The sequence below is a fragment of the Lagenorhynchus albirostris genome, chromosome X (genome assembly GCF_949774975.1).
Source record: "Lagenorhynchus albirostris chromosome X, mLagAlb1.1, whole genome shotgun sequence".
Lineage (NCBI taxonomy): Eukaryota > Metazoa > Chordata > Mammalia > Artiodactyla > Delphinidae > Lagenorhynchus > Lagenorhynchus albirostris.
In genome coordinates this window covers 131,783,850-131,797,462 of record NC_083116.1, presented here as the reverse complement: position 1 = coordinate 131,797,462, position 13,613 = coordinate 131,783,850, and positions in this window count along the sequence as shown.

Sequence of the window (13,613 nt, the reverse complement as noted above, 5' to 3'; positions counted from 1 at the left end):
TATGAGAACATGGCCATTTCATTCTGCTCCTAGAGAAGAAAAAGAGGGGAAAAGGCAGAAAGGGAGGGAGGGGTAGGAGAAGGTAGAGTAGGTGTGAGGGAAGTAGAGTTGGGACTTTGTGGAAGCAAAGTATGGGGGTCGGGAAAGGAATTGGCCGGGTTGGGGGTGGGGATGAGGATTTAAAGAAACTTGTAAAATGCAAGAGTCAGATGGAGTGAGCATAAGTGGTAGAAAATGGCCCAAAAGAGAAACGAGACAAAAATCCACTTGGGATTAATCTCAATTAATACAAGATGGACTTGGTCTTCCCTGGTGGTCCAGTGGTTAAGGCTCCACACTTCCACTGCAGGGGGCATGGGTTCGATCCCTGGTCAGGGAACTAAGACCCCACATGCCACATGGCTCGGCCAAAAAACAAAACAAAACAAAACAAAATGGGCTTCATGCCAGCCCTTTCTTAGCAACTTTTACGAGATTAAAATTCCTAATTCTGACTAACTGGGAGGGGGTTAGGTCAGAAATCCATGTGCATTTGTGAAGCCTGTAAGATATCAGTTCAGACATTTGCTTCTCACGAGATCCATTCTCAAGCAAGTACAGGGATTTAAGCTCAACCAACCGGCTTCTCTGCGGAGCCGCTCGATAAAGGAGACTTTGATGAGAAGATGAAAGTGTGTGGAAACTGTTATATTTGGTAGGTGAAATGCTTTCGCTCAGGGTAGCCGAGAGATTCTCACGCGACCTGTGAATTATTGATTTGTTTAGGAGACCCCCCTTGCCCCGCCTTCCATGTCTTTGCAGGGAGCGGATCATCCCCTAGACTCGCCATCTGGGTCTTGTGGTGCAAGAGGTGAGGCTCTGGTGTTGATGGGAGTGAATCTCTCAAGGGAAGGCTGTGACCCAGCTCTCAGAGCTGAGATGACATCGGAATGTCGTGGAGACCAAGCTGAGGAGTGGAGTAAGTGAAGGGGGTTCGAGATCCCGGCAGGGCCCCGGCCAGGAGGAGAACGCGCCTGCACTTCGTTTACCCCAGCATTGAATGCCGAGGTGGACGCACAAAGCGGTTCACAGAGGAACCTCGGAGGGCCTCTTTCAGCCCCTTCCTCTGAATTCCAGACCATGCTTTTCCAGCTGACTATGAGTTTCCTTTTCCGAGCGCTCATGACATCAGAGCTGACCCCACCGTGTTTCCATGCCTTCTGCCCCTTCTTAAATATGCCACCTTAGTTCTCAACAATGGGAGGCAGAAACTTGACCCCTAAAAAGACATCCGTGTCCTGCGCCTAGACCCCCTGAATGTTAACGTACACGGCAAGAAAGGGGATAAGTTAAGAAACCCTGAGATTGATGTGAATGGCTATTAACTCCCTGCTGTTTTCAGATAGATTTTAATCATTGAGTTATTTTAGAAGCATTATTTAGAAATATATAGTTGTCACAGTGGACATTTTGGTTTTCTATGTGTGTTGTACACAGTTTTTCATTCCTTTTTGGGGTTGAATCTCACAATATTGTTTTGTTGCATCAAATAAACGTCCTCTGTGGACCAGCAGAAATTTTTAAATGTCCCCTCTTCAGCAGTACTTCCCTCAGCACTATTCTCACTTCAAAGGGTCCCTGATTTCAGTTTTCAGCCACGTATTTTATATTGTAAAAAATCCTAAAAAAAAAAGCAGTTCTAAGACTTGGAAAAATTCAAATACCATCTTCTGGTGACACATGGGGGAAGAAGGGGCAAGAAAATTTGACAGAACAAAGGGGCTCCTGTTTGAACTCAGATGTTTGTTCATTCGTGGACACACGTGCCTTGATTGTCTGCCCCTCGGCTGGTTCTGCACGGACTCTGGGGGATTCGGGGTGCAATGACATTGGGCCAAATGCGGTCAGTCCCCATGCATTCCAGGGAGAGAAGGCATTGCATGTTTTAGGGACAATAATTAAATCTGTTTGCAAAAGGAGTAGGTTTCCATTTAAAACAGAAGGCAGCAGCTTATGGTGAAGGGTGAGGACGGTGCAGTCAGGACTGGGCTAGTCGGTCACTCCGATTGGTCTCAACCTCCCTATCTGTGAAATCGGGGCAGTGCTTGAGGTGGAAATAAAACCAGGCATGTGGAAAACCTCGGTCCACGTCAGGCACAGAGCGAACCCTTAAGAAGTGTGGTTATTACTTCTGTTGTAAAGTGGTCAAGTTTCCTGGTGCAGCTGTAACAGATGAGCACACACCGTGGGACTTAATAGGAATTCATCCTCCCCCATCCTGGAGACCAGGCGCCTGAGGTCAAGGTGTCCTAGGGCCACGCTCCCTCCAGAGGCTCCAGGGGAGGGTCCTTCCTGCCTCTTCCAGCTTCTGGGGGCTCCAGGCATCCCTGGGCTTGTGGCTCCATCCCTCCCATTCCTGCCTCTGTCTTCATGTGGCTTCTCCCCTGTGTCTGTGCCTCTCCTCTTCTGTCTCTTAGAAGGACCTTGTCATTGGATGTAGGGTCACCCTCATCTAGGAGGACCTCATCTCAGACCCTTCACTTCATCGTATCTGCAAACACCCTATTTCCAAATAAGGTCCTGTTCTAAGATTTTGCTTGCATGTGAATTTTGAGGGACACTACAGCCCAGTAAGGCAGTACACGCTGGTTCTTGTTTTGTGGAAGAAGTTGCCATTTGCTGGAGGAGAAGACGCCCAAATCAAATATGCATGTTCTCCTTCAGGGATGGATTAGAACCTCGATGGGATGCATCTCCTTCAGCTGCTGATGCTCTGAAATGACGGGGTTTGATTACGAACCTTGAAGGGACATCCAGCCCGATTTTATGAGCTTCCCTCATTTTTTTCCTCTTTTGATATGCACTGAAGATTCTATAGGAGAAGAAACACAAGTCTTCAATGAACTAAGATAATTACTTTAAAAAGTCAACAGCTAAGCTTACGAAAGGGCTGTATTAACTCAACCCCAAAAAGACAAACAACCCAGTTAAAAAGTGGGTAAAGGATTTGAATAGACATTTCTGTGAAGGAGATACACGGAGAGCCAACAAGCACACGGAAAGATGCATCGGTAATCATCAGGGAAACACGAATCAGAACCACAGTGAGATACTGTCTCACACCCACGAGAGTGATGATGACAATAATAACCATGAAAATAACAAGGGTGGGGGAGGAGGTGGAGGACTTGGAAGATTCATACACAGCTGGTGGGGGCATCAAATGGTGCAGCCGCAGTGGAAGGCAGTCCGGTGGCTCCTCGGAAAGTGAAGCATAGAATCACCATGTGACCCAGCAATTTCATTCCTAAGGATTTACCCTCAAAGAATTGGAAGCAGGGTCTCAAACAAATACTTGTATATGAACATTCACAGCAGCACTAATCACAATAGGCAAAATGTGGAAACACCCCAAGTGTCCATGGATGGCTGAATGGATGGATGGATGGATGGATACACAGCATGGGATCCATCCACGCAGTGGAATATGACTCAGCCGTGAAAAGGAGTGAAGCTCTGACCCAGGCTACAGCGTGGAGGGACCTTGAACACACGATGCTCAGTGAGAGAAGCAGACCCAGAAGGACACACAGTGTGTGATTCCATTGATAGGAAACGTCCCGAACACGCAAATCCATAGAGAGGAAGTGGACTCATGGTGCCAGGGGCTGGGGGAGGGGGGTGGGGAGTGACTGCTCACGGGGACGGGGTCGCCTTTGGAGGATGAGAAGGTTCTGGAAGCAGACACAGGTGGTGGTTGCACAACACTGTGAATGCACTAAATGTCACTGATGGTAAACTTTAGGTTACGTGTGCTCTACCTCAATGAAAAAAAGTTCAATTGAAAACGTCTATTGAAATGGGAATACTGAGAATCCCATAGACGGAACGAGGCATTGGTGGGCGGAGCTTACAGCTGTCCCCACCCCAATACTCAAACTCTCTGAGTTCGCTTGCTGCGATGCTCCTGTCCTCAGCCCTTCTGCCGGTGGCTTTGTCCCAGCTGGAGGCCAGTGCGTGGTCACCGTCTATGTCCCGTGGCCCACAGGGACGTGTCCTTCACGAGGCATAGCACATGGGGCCAGTCCCACCGCACGGAGCTTGGGCTTGAGGTGATGTCCACACACGGCAGGTGGATTTGGGGTTCCGCAATTTGGCGTTTCTTGAACGAAAGGCTCTTAAAAGAGACAGATATTCTCATCCTAAGACGTATGACGGTGCAGAATGTCTTTGAAAGGTGTCACATTTCATCAGTTACCGCTGCTTAATTATTCACAAGGAGGTCTGCACGCTTTTCTGGCTGTAGCTGCGTTACCCGTGTAGATGGTGGAAATCCGGGGAGCAGCGGGCATGTGGGGGGCTTGGTCTAGGCACTTCCTCCCACTCTGTTTGCAGGGTCAAGGCTAATTGTTCCCTAGGCTGGGGACACTGGGGTGTGTAGTCCCTTGGCATGGTCCTGCGATGCCCTCTACTATGGGGCTTCCAATTTCCACAGTAGGAGCAGCCAGCCAGCCCTTGAAAGACTGGGATCTCAAGCACCTTTCAGGATGGAAACCACCAGACATGCATTGGAACTGGTCCTTCTCAGTGTCATCCAAGACTTTTAATTGGATGTTCATCCTCAGTTTAATGATTGGGGTGGTCGGCCATGGGAGTGAAGGCAGGGTATGACATTGTTACTTTAAAGCACAATCACATATGCCCCTGTCTTGTAAATATGGAGTCGGGGGGGCGGGGGGTGTCCCTTCCTGATCTAAATCCATAAATCATCCTGGTGCAGATTACACACACACACACACACACACCCCAACATGTATGATCGATCCATCGCCTGGCCCACACCTCCCGCTGGTACCCAAGTGCACATATGCAGTAGATGTGTGTATTACGGCTGCTGGTGGCCACCCCGCGCTCTGTTGGAATATGAAGCGGGAGCCCCCTACCCTCTCCTCACCTGCTTTGATCTGAACCCCAGGCTGATCTGGATGCGGGAAAGGCTGCTGTTCTACCCCATTCCCATTCAATCCGTTACACGGCTCACCGCTGGGTGCCTCCTCACCCTGACTCCTAATTTGACAATGACAAAGAACTCCGTGGCGATTTTAAATTTCATAATTTTAATCTGTCAAGCCTGACATTTAATTAGTGCCCTCTCTAACCCGTAGCCATGCGCGCGGGCCGCTGCAGTTGGTGTTCCCTCGGAAAAAAAAAAAAAATTCCGCCCTGGTGGAAGAGTGGATTAATAAATACGGGCATAACTGGCAGGTGTTAAGACAATGTGCCCATGATGGTCTATTAGCCCCAAATCTAGACAGATGAGGTTAATCATATTTTAAAGTGCGGCTTTATTGTATTAGGAGTGATTAAGCTCTGGCTCTGCCCTCACATGCCATGCTCATTGCGAACATGAAATAGGAGGTCTGGGAGGCAGGCTCGTGCGAACAAACCATCATCGACACAGGCATCTCGGTCCTGGTCCCTTACAGGATCCTGTGATGCCGGGTTAGCGTTCCTGGAGTGGCTGACCCCTCACGGCACCCGGGGATGCTGGGTTGGCATTGCTGGGGTCTCTGGCCCCTTACGACACCCGGGGATGCCGGGTTGGCACTGCTGGGGATTGCAAATAAGGTGACACAGGCAGGTCTCTATAAGTGGCCGGAGTGCTCTAGGTGGTCAGCGGGGGCGTGTTGGAGGTCCCTGGTCTGTTACTGCATCATCTGGGAGACAAGTGGGGTTCTCTGGGAGAAAGTCCCCCTCACAGGTTTCCAGGCTGGTGCCGCCGTCCCAGGAAGGGCGTGCCCATCCTGACTCCATGATGTGAACCGAGAGTACCCGTCTTGATTTACGTTCAAGGTAGTTTGTTTTTTGACGTCATGGCTAATTCATTTCCTGTTGACCCATCTTAAGCAGGGCAAATTTTTCCAATTGAAACTCTAGGGAAAGCTCTTCTCCCAGGGTAGAAACACTAGCTGCTGTGGCACTCCCCAGAGACGGTTCACTGGGTCTGGAGAGTGGCCAGTTGGTGGCCCCTCCCTCGATGTGGCTCCTGGGTGGATCACAGCAGGGCTGGTGGGGGGGGTTGTCGGTGGTAGTTTACGGGGGATGTGTTTCAGGCTCCCTGTCTCCCTCCTATTTCTGTAGATGCCTGCAGGCCTCTGTGCAGTCAGAAGCTGCATCCGACCAGTCCTTCCTGAAGATGTGCGTCTTCCTCGTGTGGGAAGGAGCATCCAGTTGCTGAGATGTCTGGGTCTCTCCAGGGTCATGTGAGCAGGGCTGGGCAGGGTCCTTCCCTCTTCGAAGGGGAGCATCTCTCTTTTGGGGTGAGAAAATCAGTCTCACAGACTGGAAAGGCATCCCCCTAACCTTCAGGTTCCATCTATGCATTCGTGCATTCCACAAACCGAACAATGCCGGGGCTGCTTGGAAAGCATAGGGGAATGGAGCTCACCTGTGCACCTGGGGCCCCTGCTCTCCTGGGAGGTAAAGGGAGATATGGCAGGTGCTTTCACGGACGGTTTGCATGGTGTTCGGCGGGGCCAGGGAAGGCAGCATCCACTGAAGCTGATGAGGGAGGTCTCCCTGATGGAGGGGGAAGTGGATGGCACAAAGGCAGGCCCATTCTGGTAAACACTGAGGAGCTGGGTCTTGTGACAGCAGAACCCAGGATGGGACAGGTGTCACTGGTGGATGCTGCCAGGAGCTCCCAGCATCTATCCCCACCCTTCCTTCCTAAGACACTTAGAGAATAACTTAAATTCAGAGCCTCACCTTGTCCCTGGAGGATGAGTAAGTTGGGTCACAATTGGCTTTGCTCTCCTTCCCAGAAGTTGCTCCAGAAAGCAGCACATGGCCACAATCTGGGTACAGGACTTCCCTGGTGGAGCAGTGGTTAAGAATCCGTGTGCCGATGCAGGGGACACGGGTTCGAGCCCTGGTCCGGGAAGATCCCACATGCCGCGGAGCAACTAAGCCCGTGCGCCACAACTACTGACCCCACGTGCCACAACTACTGAAGCTCGCGTGCCTAGAGCCCGTGCTCCGCAACAAGAGAAGCCACTGCAGTGAGAAGCCCGTGCACCACAAGGAAGAGCCGCCCACGCTCACCGCAAATAGAGAAAGCCCGCGCGCAGCAACGAAGACCCAACGCAGCCAAAACAAAACAAAAACAAAAGTTAAAAAAAAAAAAAAGATCTGGATACAGAGACATGAGGGCGAGGGTGGAGGAGAGTTTCTCTTTGGTGAAAACATTCTGGAACTAGACACATGTGGTGGTTACACAATGCTGTGAAGGTGCTAAACACACACAAATGGTACACGTTCCGTGCTTAGAATAGTGATTTCTCTGTGCTGTTTTATCACAATTTAAATTTTTTTTAATTTTTTGAAATTGAAGTATAGTTGATTTACAATGTTTTGTTAGTTTCAGGTGTACAGCAAAGTGATTCAAATATATACACGTATACATGTATACATTTATAAGAATATATATATATATTCTTTTTCAGATTCTTTTCCATTATAGGTTATTACAAGATATTGAGTATAGTTCCCTGTGCTACACAGTAGGTCTTTGTTGATTATCTATTTTATATATATGCTAATCCCAAACTCCTAATTTATCCCCCCTCCCCTCTTTCCCCCTTGGTAGTTTGTTTTCTATGTCTGTGAGTCTACTTCTGTTTTGTAAATAAGTTCATTTGTATCATTTTTTAGATTTCACATGTAAGGGATATCATATATTTGTCTTTCTCTGACTCGCTTCACTGAGTATGATAATCTCTAGGTCCATCCATGTTGCTGCAAATGGCACTATTTCATTCTCTTTTTATGGCTGAGCATATCATAATTTTTAAAAATGGAGTATTATTCTGATTCTCAGTAGCCCATATTAACACAAAAACCCCCTCTTTAAGTTCCTGGATCTCCTGATAGAATTTTATAATCTTGTGTTTGCTGGGACCTTGCATGGTCATCTGGTCTACCCTGACTTTCCACTTGGGAATGATAAACACTTTCAGAGCTGTCTCATGTGACCTGCTCAGGGGCAGTGTCATCCTGGGTGGTCACTCTCTGGACACAAGATCTTCTTGTTAAAAGATAGTCTGTTATCCCAGTAGTTTCCAAGCCAGGCTTAAAGGTCCCCCATCCCCCATTCGTTGCAACCAGAGAGATCACTGATTCATGTTTATGTATTGTTTTTTCAAGCAAAGTTTTGTATTGAGAAGTTTTAAATTAAAAAAATATAAGGACCGCAGCAACCTAAGGATCCACTGACAGATGAATAGATAAAGAAGATGTGGTACATATGTACAATGGAATATTACTCAGCCATAAAAAAAGAATGAAATTTTGCCATTTGCAGCAACTTGTATATACTTGGAGGGTATTATGCTTAGTGAAATGTCAGACAAAGAAGGACAAATACTGCATGATATCACTTACATGTTAAATCTAAAAAATATAACAGACTAGTGACTATACCAAAAAAGCAGGCTCACAGATACAGAAAACAAACTAGTGGTTACCAGTGGGGACAGGGAAGAGGGAGGGGCAATATAGGGGGAGGGGATTAAGAGGTACAAATTATTAGGTATAAAATAAGCTACAAGGACATATTGTACAGCACAGGGAATATAGGCAATATTTTATAATGACTATAAATGGAGTATAACCTTTAAAAATTATAAATCACTATATTGTATATCTGTAACTTGTATAATATTGTACATCACCTATACTTCAATTTAAAAAATACTTTAAGATACATAAGGAGCAGTCTACAAACCAATTGTTAAAGTCTTTCGGATTTCAGAAGTTCTGTGGGTGGGGCTGGGACCCACAGAGGGTCCACACCACACCACGTGAGTCCACATGAAGAAGTTGCCGTGGGTTGTGTCTCACCTTCCTGTCCTCTGGTTCGCCTGATGTAGGATGCAACTGGTCTGCAGCCTCTTGTGTGCAAATCGCTGCAGAAACAATTTGATGTATCGCTACAAAGAAGGGTAGAAGTTTAGGTAGGTAAGTCCATGGCAAAATGCAATGAGCTGGGCACACCTGGGCGGGAATCAATTTGTTGTAGTTGAAATGAGGAGCCCGACGACCTCGGACACGTTTGTAAACTTCCATGGTGAAATTAGTATAATCCTGTGTGCAGCACTGTTGGGAAGATGGGCGGTACTACAGGGCTCTCTCGGCACCCAGTCAAAACTCACTCAAGGGTGATTATGTTACCCACCAGGGTTCTTGACCCTCCTTACTCAATAGAAATTGATCAGAGGGCAGACAAGAAATTCAGGCAAGGCTTTACTGGGGTCCCTGCTGCAGCAGGGGGGGAGCGAGAACAAGTAACAGGTGCCCTTGCCCCGCTCCTCGAGGAGGGGGCAGCTGGCTCCTTATACGAGGTGAAGGTACGGGTGGGTCCAGGGGCGGGCTGGAGGGGAGGCAGCTTAGGTGGTTTGCCCACCCCTTGGTGGTGTGAGTGGAGGAGGCGTGCCGTGCCCTGCTTTTGCTCCCACCCCCCTCTTTTGCTCTTGGCTCTCCAGAAGTGGCAGTTGGGTTTTTTGTTCTTTTTGTATCTTGTCCATAATTTGCCCCAACTGTGCATGCACGCAGTTATTTTCAGTCCGTTATAGTTTCTTGGTATCTGTTGCTGGAGGAGACGTCTGTCCAGGTGCAAGCCCTGCAGCAAAGGGTCCCAGGTCCCAGATTCCAACCTGTCTCAATTATTATTAAAAGAGGGATGCATGACAGAAGAAAGCCAAGAGAGATGAGGCTTTGCATCCCCCTGTCACACGGTATTAGCTGTTTGATTTGGGACAAGCTACTTAACGTTGCTCACTCCGCTTCCCCATCTGTAAAGTAAGACTACTCATGTCTGCTTTGCAAGGAGGCTGTAAATACTGCATAAATGAATCAGGATGGTAAAGAGGCTGGGACAGTGCTTGGCATCTAATGCTGCAATTATTGAAATCTCCCTGAAATTGGGGTTTGCTGGAGTAAAATGAAGCATCCTCATACCTTGATGTCTTACATTTTCTCAGCAGCTCTGTCTGAACACTGATGCTTTGTGTCTATGGAACGTAGAACTAGTGGGAGTAGGAACAAAATGTACACTTTAGAGTCCCCTTAAGTAACATCAAAGTGAGCTTAGGTATGCACACCTGCTACCACGGATACAGCAAAGGCAAGTGACTTAGTGTCTGGTACTGGAAACAATGATGAGATTAGAAAACTGTGTAAGCACAGACATTAAGAGTAACATATATACACTACTGTGTATAAAATAGATAACTAATAAGAACCTGCTGTATAGCACAGGGAACTCTACTCAGTGCTCTGCGGTGACCTAAATGGGAAGAAAACCCCAAAAAGAGGGAAAAGTGTTTACGTGGAGCTGATTCACTTTGCTGTACGGCAGGAACTAACACAACACTGTAAGGCAACTATACTTCAATAAAAATTAGTAAAAAAGAATCTACAAACAGAAAAACAAAAAAGAGTAATGTATTTCTCATTATGCTGGCCCCAACTATGACTTCCTGTAATTGGAATTATTTTTCAATCTGCTCCCCCGTCCACCCTGCTTCACCTTCTGGCTGTGTGGATGCAGTCCATAAAATTTGGATTTTCAATGGGCAGAGACAGATCGCCTTGGATCCTGAAAAAATGTATTGGGTGTCTCAGATGTCCGTGTCTGGTTTAACGGTCCACCGAGAAAGTTATTGGGGCCGCTGGATTCTGCTCTTTCGTTTAAGCCTGTTGCCAAGTCTCTGGTGAAGCCCGGGGCTTTAAATAACAAGTTGCAATGAAGTCGGCTTTTCAAACTTTGGGATCTGTCTCTCCCTCTCGCGCAAGGCTGTGCGTGGAGAGGCATTTAATCAATCTTATTTGTCGACGATAGTTTTATAAGGCAGCAAGTTCACCTCCCCAGTGATCTATGAGGATGGCTTACTTGCTACTTTGCAGATACACATCATGCATGTTGCCTGTGTAGGTTGTGTGTGTGGTTCCCGCGTGCATAGCTGGTAGGAAGTACATATGCTATTCTGGGGCACAAGTCCTCAAGAGCTGTCCCCAAGCTAGATGCTCACCATCATCCCATTCATTAGATCTTAATGCATCCCTTAATTAACTTTTTAGAGCAAGCTCTTCAGAGGCAAAGGAAAGGATACCAATAAGACCTCCTTTTTTTTTTTTTTTTTTTAAGACCTCCTTCTTACTCTTGGTTGAAGGCAAATCATTTATTTCTGGAAAATAGTCCTATTTGCAGAGCTGAGGGACAGGTGGTCTCCAAAACAGCTGCAGCATCTCTTTCTTCTGTTCTCAGGTACGTTGGAATAAGCCCATCATTCCTTTATGACCCTTTTTTAAAACAAGCATTTTTATATTTAGCTTTCTACTATTTTGTATAAAAGTTTTTGTCTTCCTCCGTAAATGAGGTCGACCTGTAATTTTGCTTTTTAATAATTCCCTGCTCAGTATTGGCCTCATAAAAATGAGTTTGGGAAGTATTCCCTCTTGTTGCAGGTGCTGGAAACGTTTGTGTAAAGTTGGCATTTTTTTCTTCCTTAAATATTCATTAAATTTACTAGCAAAGCTATCTGGACCTGGTAATTTCCTTGTGGCAAAATTTTAAATTATACAGTAAGTGTTTTGAATTCATGCTTTTATTTCTAAGAACTTGTCCATTTTATCTAAGAATTAAATTTTGGCCTAAAGTTGTTTTTTCTCTTTATTTTTTAAAAGAAATATAAAGGATCTACAGGCATATCTTTCTTCTCTTAATATTGCTTTTTAATGTCTCTTTTCTATCTTTCATTGTTTTCTTGATAAGACTTGTCAGGGGTATATAATTTGTGTTGGTCTTTTCACACAGCCCATTTTGGTTCTGTTGATTTTTTCTGTGTTATGTTCATTAATTAATTAATTAATTTCTGTTATTTCTTTGGGTTTCATTACTTTTCTGACTTTTTGAGATGGGGTCTTAACTCACTGATTTTCAGCCTTTCTTCCTTTTTATAAAAGAATTTAAAGCTGTAAATTTCCCCCCACAAATCTGCTTGCACTGCACTTAAATGTTGATAGGTCGTACTTTTATAACCATTCTGATTGAAATACTTCCCAGTGTTTGTTTTGATTTCCTCTTTGGCTCGTGGGTTATTTGAAAGTGCAGTGCTTAACTGTCAGACTTAAGGGATTTTCTAGTTATCTTTTCATTATTTACTTCCAGCTTAATTGCACTGGAGCCGGAAAATGTACTTTATACGATTTCAATCCCCGATGTCTGTAGAAATTTGGCTAATGGCTCAGCATATGGTTAAATCTTGTAAATATTTCATGGGTGCTTGAAAAGGGTACATATTCTGCAGTCATTGGTTATAGAGTTCTAAATCTACTCACGAGGCAAAACTCAGAGTACAAGATTTGAACAAAATTAAATTCTTAAACCCATAATTGGGTTTTGACATGCTTATTCTCTCTACTACTAAAAAAGTACATTAAGATGCCCTAATAAAACTGTGGGTTGCTTATTTTACTTCCTCTAAGTTTTGCTTTATATGTTTTGAATCTTTGTTACCAGGTGCATACAAGTTTGTAATTGTTTTATATTCCTGGAGAATTGAGCCTTTTATCATAAAAAAGTTTTTCTCTTCATCTTTAGTATTTATTTAAGTTCTACTTTGATACTAATGTAGCCTCACTAGGTTTTGTTGTTGTTGTTGTTAATATTTGCATAGTACAGTCAATTATCATTATTCATGGTAGATGTGCTCTATGAAGTCCCCATAAATAATAAAATTAGTGAAGATGGACCCTTTTTTCCTAGGGAAAACATGATATTAAGTTCCTATGATCCTCTGGTGACAACATTTCATCAACAGATCAAAATGTAACCTTATTTTATCATGTTTCTTCTTAAAGACTCCTCGTTGAATACATTACTGTGGATTCATCCACACTGAAATCACAACCAACAGCACTATAACTCTTGCCTGAACCAAGCTCACCTAACACACATATTTTCTCTGTAAAGCACAGCACAGCCTTCTTGCACTAAGTAACACCAGCTAGAATTTCTTCACTTGCTTAGGGTCATTTTTAAATAGCAAAGTCACCAACAAAAAGCACACGAATGCCAAAAAAAAAAATGTCCTAAAGTAGACCGAGAAAAAGAAACTGGTTTACAGTCTGAGAGTTGAAACAAGAAGACTGAGCATCACCCATCCAACCTCAGCTGGGACCGCACACCTCAGGTGACTCACACTTCCCATCACACCTCACATGTCTACAAATAAGTGGGAAAACATTGTGAGTATCAATTTTGGGATTACACATAAATTTTAGCAAGTAGACAACTTTGCAAATACAAAATCTTTGAAGAATGAGGATGGACTATTTATTTTCCCACGTCTTTATTTGAACACTTTCCTTACATTTTAGATGTCTCTTAGGCAGCCTACAATTGTTTTGTTTAAATCTAGTTTGATTATCTCTGCTTTTTTAATTGGTGCATTTAGCTGATTTACATTTAATATAATTCTTGATGTTTTGGAGTTAAAATCCATTCCTCTTTCTCACTAGCAAAACTGCACCAGCTCTGAAAGGTGAAGATGTAGTTTATCAATAGGGCACAT